We start from the raw sequence: 26553 nt of genomic DNA, 5'->3' as shown, positions 1-26553 counted from the left end.
TGTCACGGATAGATGGGCACCGCGAGGTAAGCGTCTTTGAGATCTAGACGCACGAACCAATCGCTCGGCCTGAGAAGGTCCCTGAGCATGTGGATGCCTTCCATCTTGAAATGCTGATATACTATGAATTTGTTGAGTGCTTTCAGATTTATTACAGGCCTTCCCTTTTCCTTCCTGCGCACTATGAAAATTGGACTGAAAAACCCGCCCGGGGTCAAGCAGGGCCGAATCGCTCTCTTCTGAAATAGACTGTGAATTTCACTGTCTTACGCTCTCTGATCTATTTCTGACATAATTATTGGGGCAGGGGGACTGGACTGAAAAGTTTGCGTGAAGACCTCTAGTCGCAGTCCGCGCGCTGTATCCCTGACCCAGGCGCCTCCTGACAAACCGTCCCAGGCTTCTGAAAAGAACATTAGCCTCCCCCACTGGGCGTGAGTGGCGCTGGCGCTGTAATCGCTACACTGACCTGAGTGTTGTTGAGTTCCGTTCCTCGGTCCTCTCCTCCTGTAGTGGCCTCTGCTACGTCCTCTGGAGGGAAAGAAGGTGTCGGCACGGCCTTGCCAGGTGTTCTGATATTGGTATTGAGGTCTTCTGTCAAAGGCATAACGGCGGAAGAGCGTCCTCGACCGGCCCTGATGAAAACCTTAGATGAAAAAACATTCTTGATAGAGGCCTTGGCCTTGTCCAGAGCGGTAAATGTACCTACGAACTTGGACATCTCCTTCATAAAAGGATCACCAAAGAGTAGCCCTTGCGTGGCGGCGCCGGACTCTGTGTTCGCCAATTCCGTCACTTTCGAGTCTATCTTGAACAGTATGCCTTTTCTGCACTCGGTAGAAAGGGCGCAGCTCGCATTTCCCAGCAAGCAGATGGCTCTCCTAGCCCACCAGGAGAGAATGACTGGATCGATTGGAGTTGAGGAGGTGGAGTCTCCTTCTGCCAGATCTAATATTTTTGCGAGAGGACCCGCAACGTCTAATAGTTTATCCTGGCATGACTTCCAGGCTCTGTCTATCCCCTTTCTAGGGTCTTTCACATGTTTCGCCGTGAATGTGATCATCTTGGAATCTAATTCCGGTGTCATCGCTACCTTATGCGGTATCTCAGGGCGTGGACATTCAGATCTGAGTCTTGCTCTGATCTCTTTTTCTAGAGGCTTACATAGCCTGCTAAACATGTATTCCGTTGTCCTGACTGATGGCTCCCAGTCGGTGGAACTAGGATGTATTAAATCCTCAGGGTCGAACATTCCCTCAGTAGGACATTGTTCCCTGGTGTTTGCCTTGGGGATGGGGGCTGCCGCACTCCCCGAGGTTGAGGGTTTTGAATCCCAATTCTCGGTATCTTCTTCTGAAGAAGTGTGTGATGATTCTTCATCATATAATACCGAGTTTGCTTCATCTTCTGCGCCCTGCTTGTCTCCCTACGGGCTTGAGGGTCCAACACCCCTGTTTCCTTCCTCTGGGGTAGAGGGTCTTTCAAAGGAAGGGGTTACCTCCCTGGTCATGAAGGCATGTTTCAGCCTGGAGAAGGCGTCAGATAGTGCAGCAGTGGCAGGCATCAACTAGCTAAGGGGGGTTACAGAGCTTTTGCTCTTACGAGCCGGACTACTTCCGCCTTGGGTAAGGTGTTTTCTTTTTTGTGTCTTTTTACCTCCCTTTGGAGAAGCACCTCGCATGCGTTCTTCCATATCTTCTAAGCGCTGATGTATGGGTAGAAGCATACCTTTTACAGCTTTCTGTACGCTGTTTTAAACAGCGGATCCTAGGACCTTTTGTGGGCTCCTTTCCATTGCCACTTCATCAATGTAACAACAGTCCTCCTCTCCCTCTGATCATTCCTGGTTTGATTGGGGGTGGTATTGTGCTGCGATGATAAATTCACCTTATCCCTCGCCTTGTTTTTTTTTTCTCTAGGCTGTCCACCTTCTCTCACTGGCCCAGATGTTTATTTTGCCAGATCTGTTAAATAATTAAATAATATTCGTGAAGATGTAGAAGTATCACCTCCACTCACTGTCTGGCAAATGGGAGCTGAGCAGACCAAGCTCAGTGCTGTGGGTACTGCTAGCGATCCTCTTTTTTCCTTTTTTTTATTTTTTATGATCAGATGAAATGACATACAAAGACTTGCTCCGGTGCTCGCACTCGCATTAACCGTTAACTGTTATGACGGAAATGCTCGTACGAGCGGCGGAGCTCGAGAAAATGACCAGGGAGAGCGGGAGCTCCCCTGGTGCCGCACCGTCGTGTCGTGCCCAGCTGTGAGTTGTGAGGTTCTCCCCAGAGCCCGCGCGTACAATTCCGGGCTGGGGAGGCAGACAAAATGTAACACGGCGCCGCGGCGCTCTAACAGCAGCCACAATGACAAGAAACAGATCTATATCTGTCATGAACGAAACGTTAGTTCTATCCGCATCGACACCGACGTCAGCAGGAAGCAGCTGGCGTTGGTGTACAATGATGAGGAAACGCAAAACAAATGCAGTAAAACCAATATAGCGCAATCATATATATATTCAATACGCTCATGAAAAAAAATCAATGTTAATAAAGAACAACAGATAACTATTGTAAAGAATAAACAGTTCTGAATAAGAAATGACTTATCTCTTGCTGTGAGCAGCAAAGAAAGAGGAAGTTATTTCTTTTTCAGGACTGTTTATGGGAGCACCTGTACACTCATTGGAGGGACAGTATCACGTGTCTATGGACACTGATGACCTTTGGAGCATCATGGGATTTGAAGTTTTTTCCCTTGTACTGTGGATGTTATGAACCTTATATGTACTTTAATGGTTTTGTGTTATGTATTTTGATCAATGCACTTCCAGAATGAGTTTTGTTATATGTAAGTGCAAAAATACCTTGCTGCTTAGCTTTCTTTGTATAAGTGATTAAAAGAAAAAGAAGCATAATGTGAGCCTCAGGTCTTGACATAGAATCCAGTGTAAAACGAATTTCCATTTGCCATTCTATTTTTCCTTTTTGCATTTGTTTCCTCTCAAAACTGATTTTCCTACTTTATTTCTACATTGCCCTGGTGTGCTGATTAGTAGTGTCTAAACTTCCCTATCTCCTCAAGTGTAGCAACACGGATTTCCTTTTATTCTGTCCCATAGCAGTTGTGAGCAATAATCAAAATCTCTTTCTGCCATTTTGATCCAAAAAAGGGTTTTCGCTTTCTTTGCTGAATTCCTATCTGGGTTGGTGGGCTATACTCTAAATCCGATTTTCTCTCTCTATCCCTACTCCTTGCCAGTGCCTTCCATTAAAAGGAATCAAGTTAGCTAATATTTGAGGGGGGAGTGTTGGAGGCGGGAGTGCTAAACCGTTGGTGTATCTCTTTCTAAAATTGTTCTTTTTCTGTTGTGCCATTAAAGATTGTGAGAATTGTAACAGTATGTCTTAACCTAATTGTTTTGTTGAGATTAGTGCATTGTGCTACCACAACATAGTGGCTGTGACATTTTTAATTTTCCTTTTTCATTAAATAATTAATTAATAAATATCTTCTTGATACACACTGGCCTGATTCCTGGTCCATTGTGACACAAGGTGTTTGTGGAGGTTGGGTGCGAGATGGGTTGGAGGCCTACTCAAACAGAAATGCTATATTTTCTTTTCTTACTCGCTTTGATTTTAGAATAAAAAGTATACCTTTCATTCCCTACTGGTTTCTCCAGCTTGTTCCAGCCTTTTAACCTCATGTTTCGGGTGAAATGGCTTGATTTGGTTCACATAGACAAATTGTTCCACAGCTAGATCTCCTTCCTTCACCCTAATCCTGTAGACCACAGGTGAAACCTTGTCCACAATTTTCTATGGCCGCACCAGGAAGCCAAAAATGTGGCATTCTTGTGTTTATCTTTTGTGAAATTAAATTTAAATACTTGATCGCATACTTCATATTCCCTCACTAATGTTATTTTGTCAATCTATGATTTGGCACAGCTGCCCTTTCCAATTTCTGCAGTGCAAATGCAAATGCATGCTGCAGGTGCTTTCTCAAATTTTCCACATGTTCATGAATCGTGGATGCATTTACTAGAACTTTCTCATAAATCCTGTACAATAAATGTTGTGACATAACCAATGTCCAGAAAAATGACCTCGACAATCTTGTCTATGGTGTGGGCCGCATACCCTTTAATCCCAATGGGATATATCAAATATTTCAATTTTCCATTAATCCAAGTTGAACAAATATTTAGTTCTTCAATAGTGTATTTTATTCTCAAAGTGTAGCGTGCTGACGTTATTTATAAGTCAACATCATCAAATGGCCAATGCATTTCGGACTATGTAGTCCTTCATCAGGGCCTTTCCAAGTGCGCTCTGTATATATTGTAATATGTATCCTTGTAGCGTTCGTACAAGTACGCCCATGTACCTCTGTGTAACAGAACGCTGTATCAAGAAGCCATCTGGCGCTGACTCATAGTGAGCTGCCGTTGTCCTGCTAATGTCCTGCCTGTCATACTTTCATGTGGGCTGAGGCTTGTGGATTTTGATGGTTTTGACCTAATAGCCATTAGCTCCAGAGGGAGACGTAAATCCCAGCTGGACCCTGCTTCAGCTACAAACTTTTTCAAAGTGTCATTGATTTATCTATTGCACTATTCCACACCCACAGAAGAAAATGGCCGATAGGAAATATGCAGTTACCTTTTCACTCTCAAAATGTGTCACTTCTTAGTCATCACTGCACTAGTAAAATGACTTCCATGGTCTGATTCTCTTCTTTGAGGCAACCCAAACTTGGAGAAAATATGATTCACCAGCAGTGTGGCAGCTGTTTGCGCACTGCATTCACATTATGGAGTGCACTCCAACCATTTGGACACTAAACAGCTGACTGTCAGCATATATCTGTTGATCTCTGCTGATCTTTGGCTGGCCCACTAAAATCTATTTGTAAATCCAACCAGGGTAGTGTCAGACCTCCTTTCATTAATGGTGCCCTATGTGTTGGAGGGGCAGGTTGAAACTGTACTGACACCAAACATCCCTGAGCATACATCTCTACATCTTGGGACATGTCTGGCCAATAAGCATATTCTTTTAAAATGTTCAATGCTTTCTGTGCTCCTCCGTAACCCACAGTTATAGCATCATGGGCATGATATAGCATCAACTCCCAAAATGACAAAGGTACTACCCACTGGATCTGGCCTGACACAGATTTCAGAACCATCAGTCCTTCTTTTAATCAAATTTTCTTTCTGTTCTTTAACAGTGTTCTTGGTGGTAAGTGCAATAAGGTGTAGACAACGGGTGTCTGATAATTGCTGAAGGGGACTGCTGGGTTGCAGATACAGACCCAAGTGCAGGGGTTGCCAGGAGGCAGTGCGGGTGTGTGGCTGGGAGGGCAGGGATCTGGGCCCAAAAATCAGAGGGTAACCAGGTGACTGGTGCCAAAGCAGACATTAGGAAATAATTCCAAGATCACTGCCCCAATCTTGGCCAACTGATCTGCCTTGTCATTCCACTCTTTGGCCTTGTATTTTTCTCCAGTGAATGATCATGTCATTCTCTGAAACAAGCTGATCTATGGCTTAAATCATTTTACCATGTTTGTGTGGCTTTTTGTTATATGGGTTTTGTTATATGTGACCATTCCTCTCAGCTTCCACCCAGGTAAATATTCCACAAAACTATTTTGGGCATAATCAGAATTAGTAACTAAAATGATTTATTTGAATTTATTTTCTACTGTTGTGGATATTGCCTTGTATATAGCAGCCAATTCTGCAATTTGACTGATTTTGGAATCTAACCTCATGATCATTCTTGGGATATCAGTACTTCTAAACCACACATTCCCTATTCCTGCCACCAATTCATTTTCAGAATCACCCCCCACGTGGTATGCACATCCATCTACATACACGGTTGGGAGATCCCTACATGTCTCTTCATTGAATGTCTTGTGTGGGGATTGTTCAAATTCGGTTAGATTTGTTTCTAGCTCTGTGTCATCGGGGGCACAGACAGCTGCACAATCATGTAACTCTGCCAGCTCTTGAGCAACTGGGCTCTTTTTATTCTTTCAATGTCTCACTTCCACTGGGAATCCCTGCAATGCCAATGCCCATGATGTGATTCTTGACTGAACTAAATTTCCTAATCTGATTTGTTTATTCTGCAAAAATTGCAGAGGCTGATCATTTGTTTCAACAATTATCCGCTCCCCATGAATAATGAGGCGGAACTGTTGTAGTACCCACACAGCGGTCAGGAGTGCCTTTCACTTTTGCTAAATTTAGTTCCTACCTGTGACAATGCTATGCTGGCATATGTAATGGTTGATTTATTTGAATCATGTTTTTGATCTAAGACTGCTAGCATACACTGATCTGAGAACCCTATGCTTTTTTTTTACAATGTTTATTGATTTTCACAACAAACTACAAACATTCAACACCCAGCAATGTATTTTATCGCTCTACAACATCTGATACCTAACATTTAGGCTCTGCTGTTTACTATTAACCCTCCCCCTACTCGAGCCTCCTCCACCTCGCATTCAGCTGCTCCTCTCTTTAGAGGCATTCCTGTAACCTGCTCCTCAACTGAGTCATTCCTGTTGAGGTCATTCTGGGTGGGCTCCTATAAAGTGGCTACCAAATGCCTCCAGGCCATCGGGGATCCTGTTTCCTTCCCCCCCCCCCCTCTGTTGCTCGCTTCTTGCCATAGTGCAGTTTCGGCTTCAGTGCATTTCTGCAGGTCCCTCCACCATACCTCTACTTTGGGTCTGTGGCTTGCCTTCCATCCCATGGCAATTTTTCGTTTGGCAAGTATGTATGCCAGGTCCTTCAGCTTGCTTACATGCTTCAATTGTTGCAGCCTAGGGAACCCCCCCACCATATATGCCCATACTGATTCTACATTTATCTTAATCCCTTTTTCCATTAACCGATGGGCTATCTCTCCCCAGAACTTCCCAATTTCTGGACATGCCCAAAACATATGTGTCATTCCTGCATTTACTTCTCCACATTTGGCGCATGTTTGTCATTCCGCTTTCTCAAATTTAGCTATTCGTTGGGGGGTTAAATATACTCTGTGAGCTACATACAGCTGTATCTGCTGAAGCCTCGCATTTCTGGACACCTTTTTATGGTACCCTTGGGCTCTTTCCCATAGGCTATCACTCATGGCCTCCCCAACCTCTTCTTCCCAGTCTAACCGTAGTTGGGTCACTTCTTTCCCTATCCTGGACATCAAGAGCTCAGAAATTCGAGAGATTTCATGCCCTCCGCCTGCCATGCCATACATCATTTCTATGTCTTCGTCGGGTTATCCTTCTAGTACTATTTTGGGCAATGTTTTATTAATTTGCCGTACCATTCTGACATAAGTGATGTATTGCCCCACTTGTAAACCCGTATCGTCCGACAGCACCTTGAATTCTTTTATCTTCCCTTCTTTCCATGTCTCCTACTGTTGCAATCCCGACTGATTCCCATCGCCCTCGAATCATTCTCCTCAGTTGTTCATCCCCTGCAGCGAATGCCACTAGCAGTATTTGCAGGGAACATGGGGCTGGGTTTTCCATAGCCTGACATGCCTTTCGCCATATCTTCCATCCCAACTCCAACATCCCCGGGCACCCTCTCACTTCCAACTGGGGGAGCCATATCATCTCTTTGAGGAAATACGGGCCACACTCCTGACTCATAAATCTGGACTCTGACGTAGTGTCCTCGGATAGCCATTTGGCCATGTGTTTCAATTGACTAGCTTAATAATAGACCACAAAATTCGACAGTTTTATGCCCCTTCTGGCATACATGTTCTGCAGTTTCCACAGGGCTATTCTATTCCTAGTACCGTGGCAGAGGAGCCCCCTACATATGCTCTGAAGTTTGGCAAAGAAACGTTTTGGTATCATATACGGTATGTTCCCAAAATAATGTAATAATCTGGGTAATACGACCATTTTCAATAGCACTCCTCTTCCCATCATGGTCAAGGGTAGTTTAATCCAGAATTTCATGCTATTTTTTATACTTGTTACCGCTCTCTCTGTGTTATGCCTGTGTTCCTTCTCCACCGTGTGATAAACATTTACCCCCAAATACCTGAAAGTATCAGTTTCCCATGGTATTTGCAAGACTGGCAATTGCTTTTATGGGACTCGTAAATACCTCCCCAGCGGGAATATACATGATTTCTTGGGGTTAACAGCAATGCCCGATAGTGCTGCGAATCTCGCCAATATTACCAGTATGTATTGGAGGTTTTCCTCGGGATACGCAGGTACAACAGCATATCGTCCGCATATAACAAAATTAGGTGCGGTTCCCTATTTACGTGGATCCCAATTGTTCTGTATTGTTGTCTTAAATATATTGCCTGGGGTTCTAGCGCTAGTATGTACATCATTGGCGACCATGGGCATACCTGCCTGGTGCCCCAGCCAAGTTGCCACTTCTCTGCGATACAAGCCCCCGTCTTAACTCTAGCCAGTGGCATGCTATACAGCAATTTTACCCATCTAAGGTATCTTTGTCCCAACCCGTAATTGCTCAAGGATGCCCTCATCCAGGGCCACTTGACAGAGTCAAACACTTTGACTGCGTCAAGTGATACAATAGCAATCTCACTCGAGTCACCTCTCAAGTGCTCCACAACCCGGTGGAGCCGTCTTAAGTTGTCTGATATGCTCCTACACGGGACATACCCTGTCTGGTCAGGATGGATTAAGTTACAAATGACCCACTTCAGTCTACTAGCCAGCACCGCAGTAAGTATTTTGCTGTCTTGGTTCAGCATGGACAGTGGTCTATATGATCCACGCTTCATGTCTGGTTTATTAGGTTTAGGGAGTGGGATAATAATCGCTTCTCTTAGGGATTGTGGTAGCGTTCCTATTTTGAATGCCTCGTTCAACATTGCTAGCAGCGGGGGGAGCACTTCAGTCTTGTACTTTTTATAGAACTCGCCTGTGAGACCATCAGTTCCTGGAGTCTTGCTGGTGGGCAATAGCACCACCACTTCTTCTAATTCTTCTATTGTGATTGGGGCCTCTAGGCCTTCTCTCTCTTCCGCACTTATTTTAGGCAAGCCAGAGTCTTCCAGTGTTTCAGCTATCTCTGTGCTATCGCCCCCCCCGTCGTCCTTGTACAATCTCTTGTAAAATTCCAGAAACTCTCTATTCACTTCTTCCTGGGTATCCACTATGAGCCCGCTCTCTCCCACTACTGCTCTGATCACTGGTCTGGGGGACTCATTTTTGTATAGCCAGGCCAACATTCTCCCCGATTTATTCCCTCCTGCATGTTGTCTCTCTGTATATTTCTTGTAGCTTAAGTTACACAATCTATCCCAGTGTCCCACCCATTCCTGTTGCAGTTGGCTTATGGTTCCAGCTGCCTCTTCAGAGTCCTCCCCTTCGCCCATCACTTTCTCTAGGTTCGTTTCCGCTTTTTGTAGATCCTTCAATATCCCTCCTTGCAGCCCTTTGGATTTAGCTATCGCCACTACCCCCTTATCACCACCTTGAATGCTTCCCATAAAGTGCCTGCCGAATCCACACTTCCTGTATTATTCTCAAAGTAATCTATCATTTCTTCTCTCAGGTCTTCTCTAAATTCCGTATCTTGTAATGCCTCTGCTCTTAATCTCCATGTTGGCATCCTGGCTCTCGGGGGTAAATATTGCCATGTTAGGACCAAAGGCGAGTGGTCCGATAGGACCCTTGCCTTGTATTCCGTGCATGTTATATCCACCATCATTTCCTGTGTAGCAAACATGTAGTCTAGCCTCGTATACAGCTTCTGCAGGGCCGCATAATGTGAGTACTGTCTGTCTAGTGGGTGATGTACCCTCCACACATCCTCCAACCGGAGCTCTGATAGCAGTGTCCTCAGGGCCTTGCCCGCCGGGGCAGGTTTGTCCATTTCGTATCTGATCTGTCAACCCTTGGGTCCAACGTGCAGTTAAAGTCCCCTCCCCATATCACCGTCCTCCCCAGGTATGAATCAACTTTATTATATAGGGACCTGATGTACGTCACCGTGTCCTGATTCGGGGCGTATGTGTTTATAATACATATCTCTTTGTTCTCTAACAGTCCCCGTATTGCTACCATCCTCCCATCTACATCTATTTTGGTCTGCAGGGCTACCCACGTGATCACCCCTCTTTCATACGCCGAATTCGGCGCACCAATGACTGTTCCTTTCCATTTCTTCTGGACCACCTTTCTTTTCTCTTTGGTAAAATGGGTTTCCTGTATCGAGGCAATGTCTATCTTTTTCCTTCTTAGGTACATCATAATCTTGTATCTTTTCAAATAACTGTTGAGCCCTCTTACATTCCATGTGATTACCCTAAGGTCCCCCATATTTCAGCCTTATCCAATTCCTTTTTGGTCACTCTCCCTCTCCTGCATAAGGCGCAAGTGTGCAGTTGTGTACGCTCGTTTCCCATTCTATAAACTATTCCCCTCAAACAACACTTCAACTCCCCCAACTCTTCCCCTGCCCCCCTCCCTTCCCATTCCCAACTGTTGCCCAGCTCCATCCCTGGATCTCAGGCGACCCCACTTCCCATCCCAACCCGGGTTACCGGTGCTAGGGGCGCAGTGGGAGTCCACCACTCTTTCAGTGGCCTTTCTAACCTTCCTTCTGAGGTGCGAAAGTGTGGCTCCTGTATCTGTAACGCTCACCTGATTTTCGCAGAGGCGCCGGTCTTGACTGGGCGACTACCGTATCTTCAAAAGTGATGTGTAGCACCCGGTTGGCTCTTTGGGCTGGACCTCTGTGCACTGTATGCCTGACTCGAAGAGTAAGATGTCTGCAGATAGAAAATATGGGATTAATGAACTGGGGTTATTGGGGTGTCCCTATCTCTTTCCTTTTCTCCTCTCCTGTAGAACCCCAAAGGTTAACGCTCTCACCTTAGGTAAGTGGACGCCAAGCTCTCCATCTGCCTCGGGGCAGGGTGCTGTAACCAGTTACTTCACTGGATAGGTAGCGCAGGCCTCTTGACTTCAGAGGACTGCTGTCCGTCGTTTACTTCACGAACGGTGAGTTCTGAATATTTCAAATGTCTTTAAAAGTCTTTTGTAATGCTGTCTCTTATTTTGCAGGGTTCCGGCGATGGCGGTTGACTGGCTGAAGTGAGTTGAGGATGGACCCGTATGCGGAATAGAAGCGCCTGGAAGCGCGTAAGTAAGCGCTTGTTGCTTGCTTCACGATGCGCACTAACTGTCCTTTTATTTTGCAGGTACCAGTTCGGAGCTGCTGAAGGATGCCGGAATGCCCACTGAGTTCGGCGTGGATGGAGTAATGGCACGTGAGTATTTAACGTTACCCAATGTCTTTAAACGCACCTTCTTTTGTCTTACAGATGCGGGATGCAGCGCCGAAGGCCTCCGGAGCGTGCAAAGAGTTGGTAAGCTTTTGTCTTTCAGATGCCGGAATGCAGTGCGATGACCTCCGGAGCGCGTGAAGAGTAGGTAAGCCTTTGTCTTTCAGATGCAGGAATGCTGCGCGAGGCGTTGATGACAGCCGATGGACCAGGTAAGAGATGAGCTGTCACTGAAGACCGTAGTGCTAACCTGTTCTTTCTTGTCTTTATAGATGTTGCTGAAGACTGGATTCAGGATGGTAAGCCTCTTTCCTTTAGGCCCAGGATCAGATGCAGAAGACACGATGAGCGTTCTGCTGCAGAGGATGCAGAATAACGCAAAGCAAGATTCATCCATCGGGTGTGGTTTAAATAGCCTCCTGTAGTGCTTAGGTGTCTCCTTCCACAGCCACGCCTAGGTAAGAAAAGAGTTCCTGCTTTCCAGAAGAGTTCCAGTGTTCTGAACCTAGGGAGTGGCTCCTGCCCCACCCAACAGGAAAAGTAGTCCCAAACAGAAGAGGATCAGGGGTTCAACTGGCAGGTAAGTAAGCAGCATGGTCTGCTGCAGGTAAGTCCACCCAAGCATTATGAGCCCGGCGCTTGCAGCGCTGGGACTGGGCATATTTATGAGCCTGGCGCCACTGGCGCCAGGACAGGGTCCAAAAGGTCCCAATTGGCACTGGCTGGCACTCGGAACCTGGGTTATGGGTCTGCTTCCCAGGGAGTTGGGTAAGTCCTGGCCTTTTGGAAGCAGAGATCATGACAGTACCCCCCCCTCAAGGCCCCTCCCAAACCGGGCTTCCCTGGGGGTTTTGGCTTGTCAGGAAATGTTTGATGAAATCTTTTGATTAGACGAGGAGCGTGGACATATTCTGCAGGTTCCCAGGATCTTTCTTGAGGGCCATAGCCTTTCCAGTCAATTAGGTAAAATAGCTTAGATTTGGAGATCTTGGAGTCCAGGATGCTTTTGACTTGAAACTCGAGTTCTCCATCAACTAGGATAGGTTTTGGGGATTTAGTTAGTCGGGTTTGAGGTTGCACGGGTTTTAAAAGAGAGACGTGGAAGACCGGATGTATCTTCATGTGAGGGGGCAAGTCCAACTTGACCGCTACTGGGTTTACTATGGTAGTGATGGAATAGGGACCAAGGTATCTTGGGTTGAATGTGCGTGGTCCTTTTAGAGGTAGATATTTGGTGGATAACCAGACTTGATCTCCTACTTGATATTGGGGGGCTTCCTTCCGATGTTGATCTGCTCCTTTCTTGTATTGTTCCTTAGCCCTTTGAAGGTGAGAAACGGCTTCCTTAAAAGCTTGGGTGATAGTAGAGTGCAGGTAGTCTACTGCTGGTGTTCCAAGATCTTGGGGTGGATCCAACTCTGAGGTTCGAGGGTGACAGCCGTATAAAAGAAAAAACGGGGTTTTCCCAGTTCCTGAGTGGACAGAGTTGTTGTAGGCATATTCGGCTATCCAAAGGATATCTTTCCAAGTTTTTTCAGTTTGTTGCAGCATGCAGCGTAAATACTGTTCCAGAGTTTGATTGGTCCTCTCGGTTTGTCCGTCGGTTTGAGGGTGGTGACTGGTCGATAATCTCACATCAATTTGAGCCGACCGACAACAACTTCGCCAAAAATGAGAAATAAATTGACTACCTCGATCGAAATTAGCACTGAAGGAAAACCGTGCAGTCGGACGATGTTTTCGAGAAATTCTCGGGCCAGAGTTGTTGCTGTTGGCAAGCCTTTGAGTGGAATGAAATGCGCCATCTTGGAGAATAAGTCCACGATTACCAGGATCGTATTGTATCCGGAGCATGGAGGTAGGTCGGTGATGAAGTCCATAGAAAGCGTATGCCAAGGGCGAGGTGGGATGTCAATAGGGCGTAAGAGGCCGGCTGGTCTTTCCTTTTGACTCTTGTTTTGGGCGCATACTCCACAGGACATTATAAAGTCTCTGATATCTTTTTTCCAAGACGGCCACCAGAAGTAGCGCTTGATCTTTTCTGAGGTTTTGGCCATACCGGGATGTCCTTCCATTAGAGACTCGTGATAACAAGAGATCACTTTTTTCTGTAAATCTGTGCTGGGCAGGTATAATCGTTCTTGGAAATACAATAAGTTGTCCTTTACTGCAAAGTCCTTTCCCTGCAGATGCCAATTCTGTATTTCTGCTGGAGTTATAAGTTGCCTGGTTTTATCCTTAATTGCCTCTATGGATTGTGTGGTTATTACACCCAGAATTCTTTGTTCGGGAATGATAGGTACAGGTTTAGGGTTGGTCAAGTGTTCCTCCACTCCCATCCGAGAAAGGGCATCAGCTTTACCGTTTTTTGTACCAGGTCGATAGGTAATTATGAAGTCAAACTCGGCAAAGAATAGTGCCCAACGGAGTTGTCTAGAGGATTGGGCTTTTGCGGTTTTCAAATATTGCAGGTTTCGGTGATCCGTAATCACAGTAACGGTGTGTCGGGCCCCCAGAAGATAATGCCGCCAAGCCTTAAAGGCAGACTTGATAGCCAGAAGTTCCTTATCAGTAATAGTGTAATTGATCTCAGGAGGCGAGAATTTGCGAGACCAGAATGCCACGGGATGTAACTGATTGGTTACTGGGTCCTTCTGTGATAGAACCCCCCCCATGGCAAGGCTCGAAGCATCAGTTTCAACGATGTAGGGGAGTTCGGGGTGAGGATGTTTTAGAATTGGTGCAGAGATAAATTTTGTCTTCAAATTCTGGAAAGCTTGTTCCGCCTCGGTAGACCATTCAAAACGTTTGTTTTTCTTTAACAAGGCGGTGATGGGCTGGACTATTCGAGAGAATTCGGGGATAAACCTGCGGTAAAAGTTGGCAAAGCCTAACATGCTTTGAACCCCTTTTACGGAGGATGGTGATGGCCATTTGAGAATTGCATCGACCTTCCTTGAATCCATACGCACTCCACTAGGTGATAATATGAATCCCAAGAATTCAACTTCAGTCACGTTGAAAACACATTTTTCCAACTTAGCGAAAAGTCTGTGTTGACGCAACCTCTCGAGGACCATTTCCACGTGTTTTCGATGTTCAGATTCCGATGAAGAATAAACGAGGATGTCGTCAATGTAAACGACAACACATACATCTATGAGTTCTCTGAGGACATCGTTCATAAAATATTGAAAGGCGGCCGGGGCATTGCAAAGTCCGAAGGGCATGACCTGATATTCAAATAGCCCATACTTGGTGCGGAAGGCCGTCTTCCATTCATCGCCCTCTTTTACTCGTACCAAGTGGTAGGCTCCTCTAAGATCCAGCTTTGTATATATGCATGCTCTTCTGACTTGGTCCAGGAGTTCAGGGATTAAAGGTAACGGATATCTATTCTTAACGGTGATCTGGTTCAGGGCGCGGTAATCTATACAAGTTCTAAGGTCCCCTTCTTTTTTTGGAACGAAGAACAAAGCTGAAGAAGCAGGGGACTTAAAAGGACGAATAAACCCATTCGCTAGGTATTGATCCAGGTATTGTCGGAGGTGAAGGTTCTCAGGCTCGGTGAGGGCATAAATTCTGCTACACGGAGGAGTAGATCCAGGTATCAGGTCTATCTGGCAGTCATAGGACCTATGAGGAGGTAGAGAGTTAGCCTGATCCTTCCGGAAAACATCTTGGAATTCTAGGTATTCGGGAGGTAACTGGGGAGTCTCAGAAGAAATTGCTGCTAGAGCAACACCAGATGGAGGGTGACAAGTAGAGACACATTCTGGGAACTGAACCGTTCTTGCTCGCCAATCGATCCGAGGATTGTGTTTCTCTAACCAAGGTATCCCTAGAATAATCTGGAACTGAGGGGCCTTGATCACATCGAACACGATCTTCTCATGGTGTCCATCTTGACTTACTAGCGTCACTTCTTGAGTGGTATGCGTTACTGGTCCGGAGGCTATCTCCGTATCATCCACCGTAGTAATGACGTCCTTTACAGCCTTGGGACAAAGAGTTAGATTCATCCTCAAAACCATTTCCTGATCCACATAATTGCCGATGGCACCGCTGTCGACATAAGCTTCAATCGCATGTAATCAATCCGGATGATCAGGGCTAATGAGGACCATAGGTATCACGAAATGCGAGGTCACGGAACTGGTTTTAACGCTCGGCAAGAGGACCTCTATTCTTGTCGGGCGAGGTCGTTTCCCTGCTCAGAGTTTGTGACCTTGGTAACTGCAGCTCCTACCGCCTTCTTGGCTGGTTTCACCGGACAGTCTCGAAGAAAGTGCCCTGAGTTTCCGCAATAGAGGCATAATTGCAACTGTTTTCTCCTTTCCCGCTCCTTTTGTGTTAGTGGTCCTTTCAGGCCCCCTATTTGCATGGGTTCCCCGGAGTCTACTCCTTTGGAAGGAGTTGGTGGTTTGGAAAATACTCGAGCATCAAACTTGGAACGATCGGCCTTCCTGTTCTGCAGTCTGTGATCTATTTGAACGACTAAGTCTATATAATCCGAACAGTCTTGTGGGGGATTCACTACTTGGGCTAAAAAGTCTTTGAGCTCTCCACGTAGACCTCTATAAAACAGCGTAATCCTTTTGTCCTCAGGCCATTGAGTTTCCACTATTAGTCTGTTGAAAGATGCAATATAAGCCAAAAGGTCTTGATTACCCTGTCACAACGAAAGAAGCTCATTGTCCAAGGCCTGCCCCTGTGAATGTCTTGCGAACAGTTTTTCCATACTAAGCTGAAAGGCTTGAAAATCATGGAGAACCGGATCATCTTGATTAACTAGAGGGATCGACCAGTCTGCCACATTGCCACTAAGGTACGAAAGCACAAAAGCTACTTTAGCTTGATCAGTTGGAAAGGCTGCTGGCCGGCATAAAAATTGCAACTGGCACTGATTGATAAATACTGCAAACCTCTTTGGGTCACCAGAAAATCGTTCGGGCGGAGCCAGAGGTACATTCCCAGGTAGGTTGATCTGCACTGGATTCATAGGGGATGTTGAAGGAAGATTTGCCCCTGATGCGGGTAACGGGGTCTGTCCAGCTTGTGACTGTAGCAATTGTCTAGCAAGATCGTCTGTTCGCTCCTTGGAAATAATTAGTTCCCTTCTTAGAGCATTCGTTTCCTGACGAGCTGCATGCACTTCTGCCCTTAGTTCCCCAAGTAACCGGGCTAGGTGGTCAGTATCCGAGGTTTCCATAGCGCCTGGGCGAGAGTTTTGCGGTAGGCTTTGCGTTCTGTAACGCTCACCTGATTCTCGCAGAGGCGCCGGTCTTGACTGGGCGACTACCGTATCTTCAAAAGTGATGTGTAGCACCCGGTTGGCTCTTTGGGCTGGACCTCTGTGCACTGTATGCCTGACTCGAAGAGTAAGATGTCTGCAGATAGAAAATATGGGATTAATGAACTGGGGTTATTGGGGTGTCCCTATCTCTTTCCTTTTCTCCTCTCCTGTAGAACCCCAAAGGTTAACGCTCTCACCTTAGGTAAGTGAACGCCAAGCTCTCCATCTGCCTCGGGGCAGGGTGCTGTAACCAGTTTCTTCACTGGATAGGTAGCGCAGGCCTCTTGACTTCAGAGGACTGCTGTCCGTCGTTTACTTCATGAACGGTGAGTTCCGAATATTTCAAATGTCTTTAAAAGTCTTTTGTAATGCTGTCTCTTATTTTGCAGGGTTCCGGCAATGGCGGTTGACTGGCTGAAGTGAGTTGAGGATGGACCCGTATGCGGAATAGAAGCGCCTGGAAGCGCGTAAGTAAGCGCTTGTTGCTTGCTTCACGATGCGCACTAACTGTCCTTTTATTTTGCAGGTACCAGTTCGGAGCTGCTGAAGGATGCCGGAATGCCCACTGAGTTCGGCGTGGATGGAGTAATGGCACGTGAGTATTTAACGTTACCCAATGTCTTTAAACGCACCTTCTTTTGTCTTACAGATGCGGGATGCAGCGCCGAAGGCCTCCGGAGCGTGCAAAGAGTTGGTAAGCTTTTGTCTTTCAGATGCCGGAATGCAGTGTGATGACCTCCGGAGCGCGTGAAGAGTAGGTAAGCCTTTGTCTTTCAGATGCAGGAATGCTGCGCGAGGCGTTGATGACAGCCGATGGACCAGGTAAGAGATGAGCTGTCACTGAAGACCGTAGTGCTAACCTGTTCTTTCTTGTCTTTATAGATGTTGCTGAAGACTGGATTCAGGATGGTAAGCCTCTTTCCTTTAGGCCCAGGATCAGATGCAGAAGACACGATGAGCGTTCTGCTGCAGAGGATGCAGAATAACGCAAAGCAAGATTCATCCATCGGGTGTGGTTTAAATAGCCTCCTGTAGTGCTTAGGTGTCTCCTTCCACAGCCACGCCTAGGTAAGAAAAGAGTTCCTGCTTTCCAGAAGAGTTCCAGTGTTCTGAACCTAGGGAGTGGCTCCTGCCCCACCCAACAGGAAAAGTAGTCCCAAACAGAAGAGGATCAGGGGTTCAACTGGCAGGTAAGTAAGCAGCATGGTCTGCTGCAGGTAAGTCCACCCAAGCATTATTTGCCCGGCGCTTGCAGCGCTGGGACTGGGCATATTTATGAGCCTGGCGACACTGGCGCCAGGACAGGGTCCAAAAGGTCCCAATTGGGACTGGCTGGCACTCGGAACCTGGGTTATGGGTCTGCTTCCAAGGGAGTTGGTTAAGTCCTGGCCTTTTGGAAGCAGAGATCATGACAGTATCTCCCGCATTTTTGCTACATTTAGTTTTGTGAATTGAGTTTATATTATTATATTATTCAGACCAAGCTATTCCGGTCTGTGCGCATTACATTATATTCTAATCCCAGTGTTATAGTCATACAGCACCTCCGCCATGTCATTTCTCCGTGCCGTCTTCCTTCCGCGTATCCGTCCCTGAGGGGCAATTCTGCATATCTAACCACTCCATCGCATCCTCAGGGGTATCAAAAAATAAAGCTCTGCTTTTGTGGAATACTTTCAGCCTTGCTGGGTACATCAGCATGTACTTGAGGCCATTCACTCTTAGCCTCTTCTTCACAGTATTGTAGTTCATTCTCTTTCTCTGTACCATGAGCGTGTAATCCGGGTAAGCTGTTATGGGGGCAGATGCCCAATGTATCGTACCTCCTTTGCGGAAGAACTCCAGGATCTTCTCCCTGTCCCGGTAGTTCAGGATTTTGGCTATTATAGGTCTTGGGGGCGCTCCGGGTGGTGGTTTTCTCGTTATTGCTCTGTGTGGCCTCTCGACCTCAAATCCCTGGGTGAGCGCCCCACCCGCTATTTCTTGCTTTAATATGGTTTCAATATATTCCGTGGGGTTGGGGCCTTCTTCTCCTTCAGGAAGCTCCACTATGCGGATATTACTCCTTTGGGCTCATCCTTCCGCTTCCACTGCTCTATTTTCCATGTTTCCCATTTGTTGGTGCAGTGTAGGGATCTCCGAGTCATGCGACGCGCTGGCCGTTGCGTTGGTCATCACTATCTTCTCCAGCTCACCTGTGCGTTTTGCTATTTTCCTTACATCTTGCCATAGTAAGTTGACTTCCTCTTGGACTGCCCCTATTTTGAGGTCCAATGTAGCTCTGATTTCGTTCATGGCTGCATCTAATTTGGTTCCCCAGGCAATTTTCAGGACCGCAATCACATCTATTATGTGTCGGTCATCCCGCTGCGGGGTTGCTTCCGCCTGCGGGGTCTTGTCTTTGTTCCTGGCCCCTTCGGATGGTTGTGGTGTTTTTGTATACTCTTCCATTGTCTGTTGTTTACCCTTTGTTTTAGGTAACTTGGACGTCATCTCAACGCCACTGCGGTTCTGCTCCCGTTGCCCAATCTGTGGTCACTGTCTTCCTTTCTTACTTCAGCCCGTATGATGTTTGGGCTTTGTTTAGGACCTTCCCTTCGGCCTCCTGCTTACTGGGTGTGTGCTACACTCCTGTTGTCACCGGGGTTTCTCCACCGCAGGCTAGGTTCCACTGCTCGGGCTCTGTTATTGCCACCTCTCTGTCCTATCTAATTATCCATGCAGCCCTCATTTCCAGGGTACTTGTCGTGGTCTTCTAAAAGGATCTGCCGGGGCCCTCAGGGTCCCAGCCTCTCACTTGGCTTTGTGGCCAGGCCCCCCTCCTATGTGTTATTGTTGGTTTTATTTTGTCCCATCCAGATTGTGCTGCGTTGTAGGTTGCAGACCTGCCCTCTGCACCTTGATGCCGAGATGCCTCCCATGCAGTGCATCTCTTTCCTTTGCAGCCCCTCAGGGGCAACATCAGTGCACGACAGGATATTGTAGGATCGGCAGGAGACACGCAAAGACACGTCCTATACCATGGCTCCCTAGTCACGCTCCGGCCCACTTTGTTCCTTATTTGAGTCCCTCCATGTTGCTGCTCTGCAAGCACTTCAATTCCCCCGAGGCGATGCCCTGTGCACCAAGGTTCGGCTCAAGCGGGGTCCCAGCACAATCACAAGCCAGGAGGGGGCACAGGGGCTTTCCGTAGTTCCAGGGAGCGACAAGGGTGCAAGCCCTCCCTATGCGTAGGTGTTCAATGTGTCCAGGCAGGGCCCCCTCAACCCCTCTCACTCCTAACCTCTCTCTGCTGGCAACTCGTCTGCTCCCTCACACTGCGTCTTTCTCCTTTGCGTCTGTTGGGATTTTTTCAGACGCTACAACAGAAGGGTGCTTTGTGTATTCACGTAAATCCATTCTCATTCCTTTCAACCCTGCAAGGCCTGTCCTAATATATGGGCTCCTACACCAAGTGGCTGTGAGGTTCCCTTTTCATGTTGTGTGCATTGCAATGATAGAGCGCCGTCCGCTGTGGCATCCTGGTCCTACTGGTGGAACATCCGGGTCTCAGGTCTGTGGGGTTTCGTTGCCCCTGTTACTTTATTTGGAGGTGGAGGACTCAGCCAGTCCAGGCCAATTATCGTGGACAGCCAGCAGAGCGCTACCCCTACCGCACTTATGTATGGTATTGGGCTATGGCCGCTTGGTCTTCCGCTAGCTCTTATTTGTGGGGTTACCCGCGGCTCATTCCGGCGCCTCTGCTGCTCCGGCACATAGTGTTCTCAGATGTTCTTGACATCCAGTCCCAACTTTCAGTCGGGCAATGCTCTGCTCCGTCTCCCCCGGATGCTGATCACAGCCGTGTCTAGCCTGATGTGTCCATTGTCCTGTGCCTCCTGCAGGCAGCTGCAAGACTTTGTGTCTCCGCCTTTGCCTCTCTGTGTGTCCTGAGTGGCTGGGTCAGTGCTGCTAAAGAATACATTCCACTTTAAATCTGTTTTTTGTAACAATGTTGCCCCGTCAGTGTTCCATGGATGAATTGTTAGGGCTCGATGCTATTTAATTGCAAGCATGTGACAAGCATTGCCTTGTCCGCCGGTGTTACACTGTATCTAGTGTATCTTGGGCATGCCGATATGTTGTCAGCTGTGCGTTTGCTTCTTCGGTCCGCGATTATCACCTTCAGCGCCTCAACGAGGGGTACGAGTACCCATGGTGTTATTTCCTTACAAGCGGTGTGCACAGTGCACGGAGCAGCTGCCCACGACTCTGTGTGCGCACCTCCCAGCTGTTTATTCCCTTAGCACACTCGTGCGTTCCCCCAGGTACACAGCCCTTTCCAGTGTCCATGATCCTTTCTTCTGGATCCAAGCTTACTTGTTTGCCTCGGTTTGCGCTCCTTCCGCTGGCAAGCAGCAGTCCCCTCATGGGGTTTGAACTTCGTATCAGTTCCTTTGTTCCTGATGGGCCGCCATTTTAGTTTCTTTGCTCCCGAGCCACGGCAATCTCCTTAAGATGGATGTGTTCGAATCGCTGTACCAGTCCGATCTAAATAGCACTCCAGTCATGCCTTGGATGTTCATCAGTTCGCACACATGTTTCTATCCGTCGTAAACAGAGTTTTGCATAGTTACTATCTGGATCAATTCAGGATCAGCGGGAGCTCCTCGGTGCACACGTCCTCTTACATGGCCCTGTAGCCACGCCCCGAGAACCCTATCTCTATTAATAAATCTTGGTTCTTTTTTGGATAAGCTAAACATGGAGCTTTTATCAGACAGTTTTTTAACTTGGCTACCGCCTCACATTGCTCCTTTCCCCATCTCCAGGGTACTCCCAGCTTCAATAATTTAGTGAATGGTTGTGTAATTTCTGCATAATCTTCAATACATTTCCTGTTGTTGCTTGTTATTTCTAACACACTCTTCAGGCTCTTCAGATTGGGGGATCCTTTAATTTCTGAATAGCTTCAACCTTTTTCTTTTGTGGGTTTAACACTTGCTCTGTTACTTCATGTCCCAGGATGTTTACACTCTTTCTACACCACTGTTCTTTCTGTAATGATACCTTTGCTGCAGACTTTTGCAACTGGCTGAGCACATGTCTAATTTCATTGAAATGACTTTGTATGTCTTCATTCTTGATCAGGACATCATCCACATAGATCACAGTTCCCTCTCGGCTTCATCTGAGAGTGCTTTGCGCAGAAATATCCCAAAATCACTCCCGCTTTTGAAATACCAAAAGGGAGTATGGGTCCATGCATACTGTAGTTGGTTAAACGAAAAGACAAATAGATTGTGAATATCTTCAGCTAGTGGCATACACCAATACCCTGCTGTAAGTTCCAAAATGGTAAATACCTTTGGCGCTTGAGCCTGTGTAAGGCCTTAATCAATAAATGGAAGTGTCCACCTTGACACAGGTACCCTCTTGTTTAATTCTCTCAAATGTTCACACAAGCGTCTTGGCCATTGGGCCTTGGTATACCTAATATATGTGTAGTTGAAGTAGTGTGGATAGGCACAATGATACCTCTGGATTCTAAATTTGTAATTATTTATTCTAGGGATTCCAGACAGACCATGGGTAGCCTATATTGTCACACAAATAAAGGCTCCCTACCATATTCTTCAGGTAGTGTAGCAACATGCAAATCAGTAAGCCCACAATCATGGGTGTCTTTGGAAAAGACCTCTTTGAACGCCATTAATTTTTTTCTCAAATGGTTTCTCTCTTCTTCATTAGAGCAAGCATCTGTAGTTTGAATTTGTTCCTCTACCATTTTATAGAATTCTGGAAAATCCTGAAGGGACTTCTGTGCTTTACTCTAGCTGTGTGGCAGTGTCTCTTTGGAGAGCCGCCACCCTCAAATATCTTGGCACATCAGCTTCCATTTCACTGTGCTGTATTTCAGTTTGCTGTTTTTCTTTTTCAGGTTCACGCACCATAAATAGGATGCAATTATCCTGATGGAAATAAATCACATCCTTTGATTTATAATGGTAAGCAGACTGAATACTGAATATCCCCTTTTGTTTAGAGTCCAAGGACTCAGGCAATTCATCCTGTGAAGTAGCATAGCTTTCAGGGAGGTTTCTGATAACTGTTTTATTTAGATCAGCAGTGTGGTAGGATTCCTGCACTGCCATCCCCAATGTCATACCTTCTTCCAAATCAATGTTTTGGCATCACTTGTCATTCACCAGTATTCGGATGGGGCCAGTCCCAATTTCTGTTAATCATGTATATTCGCATTTTAGCCCCCGCTGTATCATGGATTCAAGGAGCCCTTTCATCTGTTGTCCCTTTAACGCCATTACAAATTGCCTTGTGAAAGCAGGAATAATAACACCCTTCTTTACTTGAAACTCATTTGCATATGGCATAATTTGAGCAGAGTAATAAGCTTGTCTTCTGCTCTCAAATTCAGGTGCTGCTCCCCCCAACTAGACCAAACTTTTTGATTAAAAAAATCTATAACCATACACATTCTGTGCATGATGTCATTTCCTAAATAGAATTTAGTTTTGGTTCCACTTACAATCCATACAGTGTGGTGAATGCTTTTGGACCCTATTGTGATTCTCAACAGGCAGCTTCCCACAATTCCCAAAATTCTTTGCCCAAATCAGGGCAATCTAGACCAAAGATGTGTTGATTTTTTATTTTAAAACCTGGTATCTCTTCTCTGTCAAGCATTTGTTTAAGCACATGTTCATTAATTACACTCTTTTCCTGCACTAGGGCCAACTTTGATTCAATAATTTCTGGATGGCCATTCACATGCATAGGCATCCAGGCCTGATCTTCTTTCATGTGTATTTCTGCCATTGTTGAAATATTTTTTCCTGTACTCGATCTGTAGCAATATTTTGTTTACAGTGTTCCTCACTTAGATAAAAAACAGAATGTGCTTTCAGTATTTCTTGGAGTCCAAGTAAAACTTTAAATATTGCTTTTCTTATTCTCTTTGCTTTTCACGCTGGCACATTAGAATGACAGTGGCACTAAATACACAACCATTCTGAAGATACACTTCCGCTGCACTCTATGTTCTAGCAATGGTGTGGCATCCCACAGCCTTGGGTCACTACTTGTTTAGGTTTCAGGTTTTGTTTGGCCAAAGAACACAATACCCCATTTACCCCATCAATAAGGGGTGACAGTCTCTTAAGGCAATTTGTCCCTAACAGGAACAGTGTCTCTTCAGTGGGTGTGATCAACACCTCCTGTCTCATTCTATGCTTCCCTACCTTGAGGTCAACTTCAGTGACACCTTCCACTGGTATTTCTTCTCTATTGAAATTATGCACTGGACCTTCAATGTGTCTCAACTTCAACATGTCTTGTGAGAATTTCTCTTAGTTTATGATGTCCAATAATTTCCTTGACATCACAGTCACCTGCGCGCCTGTGTCAATCACTGCACATGTATTAAACCTCTCTTCAATAGTAATTGGATCATAATACATGTGATCGCATTCTTCAAGTACACAAAGGAAATGTGAATTGTCACTGATCTCAGGGCCTATTTTCTTCAGGCCTTCCTGGCTTCTTTTTAGGCAAAGGGGCATATGAAATTGCACCCTGTTTGCCCAACTCTTTTTCAACTTCGTTTATTTTTCTGTCCTGAGAATTCATTTGGAGATTTGCCACTGATTGCCCCCCTTTAGGACCACCATTGTTCTTTCCCCATTCCTCTTCTGCTTTTTCCCCATTGCCTGGATCTCTTTCACTTCCCTCTACTTTGAAACCCAAATGTTCTGTATTTTTCATTAGCATCATGTGGCAGATCATCAGTTTCTGGTGTGTGACACTTATTTTGTGTACCGTACCTGTCATTTCTAATTCATGGAACATCTGTGGTTTGAAATATTCTTCAAGGAATTCATTTTCATTTGATCTTTGTGATATTTTCATTTCTGTGGGGACATGTGAAAGATTCTCCAAAACGTTGATTGTATTTGTAATATATTTGATTACATATATCTCTAGATCTATTCTTGCCCCACAGGTCTGCTACACCTCCTCCTTCCAACTGCTCATAACATAACTCGCAACCTTCCAGATTCCACATTCTCCCTACAACTTCTTTCCCATACCTCACCCTTTGCAATGCTTGCATATAAAATGCTACAACATGATCATTATTATAATTGTCAGGCAATCAATCTCTTCACTTGCTTTCATAGCATCACCTAGTATCTCATTTATTTCACATTTCATGTCCTTTTTAAACTGTCTTTTGATTATTTGTTCTTTGGGTTCTTCCTGTGTATTTCTGTTTTGTTCTGTGAAGGCATCATGGAGGACACATACAACAGATTCTAGATTCAAAATAATCAACTTTATGAACTTAAATGTCAGATGGAGACAGGCCTTACTTGCCCTATGCTAAATAAAACTAATGAAAGTCTGAGTCAAAGAGTACAACATAAGAATCTGTCTGTGTCCAAAACCCATGCTTGACCTCACAACTATAACCATACAATTGGCCTCATTACATGTTTGCCGGTCCGGAAATAAGCATCCCGGTAAGCTCACCGGCACCCTTATTTCCCTACCGGCAAACTACAAGTCTGCCTGCCGGAGCCGCTGTGCCTGACAGGTCTGACCCTGCCGGGCGCAGCGGCCACAGTAGGCAGACTTGTCAGAGGAGCACCGACACCGTTGGTAACAGTGCCAGTGCTCCCGTGTCCCCACTCCAATAGTGTCAGAATCGGAAACTACCACCCCCGAAATCTCCTCACCTGACTCCTTAGAGGAATCCTCCTGGGTAGATGTCTTTGGTCTTCTTCTCCTCTCCTTCTTGATCTCCTGCGGTTCTTCGTCCGTCTTGGTGCTCTTCCTTCCCTTTTTGTCCTTCTTGCGCTCGTAGAGATAGGGACGAGCTCCGCTTGAGGCCACCCTGACAGTGGTAGGAACAAGCTGTCAGGTGGACCCAGGGGAGCCAGTCCCGTAACACCAGGGAAAAAGCCAGTTAGATGGCGAGCCCTTGCTGGCAGGGAGTGTGTCAGAAGTGGAAGAGGCCGGTGAATGGTATACAGTAACAGTACTTGAATCCAAGTATTACCGGACGAGGTAGACCGATGTTGAAAAGGATTGGGCGAGAGTCCACTGTGATCCAAGGAAGGCAAAAGCGGAGGCTGCACAAGAGCTGTCAGGAGGGAAGGTAAGTCCATACTGCAGGTAAGAGTGAGAGAGGGAGAGAGAGAGAGCTGGTACAGGAGAGCGAGAGAGAGTGGAGAATGAGAGAGCGAACAGAAGCAGGATCGAGCAAGGAAGGGAGAGAGCGAGCGGGAGCAAAGACGGGTGAACAAAAGTAAGGGATCAAGCGCCAGGGAGAGAGAGCTGGTACCGGAGAGCGAGAGAGAGAGGAGAATGAGAGAGCGAACAGAAGCGGGATCGAGCAAGGAAGGGAGAGAGCGAGTGGGAGCAAAGGCGGGTGAACAAAAGTAAGGGATCAAGCGCCAGGGAGAGAGAGAGAGCTGGTACCGGAGAGCGAGAGAGAGAGGAGAATGAGAGAGCGAACAGAAGCGGGATCGAGCAAGGAAGGGAGAGAGCGAGCGGGAGCAAAGGCGGGTGAACAAGAGCAAGGAATCAAGCGCCAGGGAGAGGGAGAGAGCGCAAGCTGGAGAGAAATAGCAAAGGGGCGCGAAGGACAGCCTTATAGTACGGAACCCCGTACAAAAGGAAAGAGCCTAGAAACAGGGAAAGCCGAAGCGGGCTGAGTACTAGAAAGAAAGTATCAAAGGACCAAGCTCAAGGAGCGGCACTGCAGGCGAAGTTAGCGAAAGGCTGACAATGCGAGTTGCAACGCACAGCGTTGTGGGCGTGGCTACCTTTCAAAGGAAAAGGACCAAAAAAAACTAGAACGGTAAGGACCGCAAGGTGCCTAAGGAAGCCTCCATCTTTTCCACAGTGTCCAGGGTCGCGTTGTGACAGTAT

This window comes from Ambystoma mexicanum, chromosome 3q (assembly GCF_040938575.1).
Source record: "Ambystoma mexicanum isolate Mex_15411 chromosome 3q, UKY_AmexF1_1, whole genome shotgun sequence".
Lineage (NCBI taxonomy): Eukaryota > Metazoa > Chordata > Amphibia > Caudata > Ambystomatidae > Ambystoma > Ambystoma mexicanum.
The sequence above is the reverse complement of the archived record's forward strand: the minus strand, read 5'-3'. Positions refer to the sequence as shown.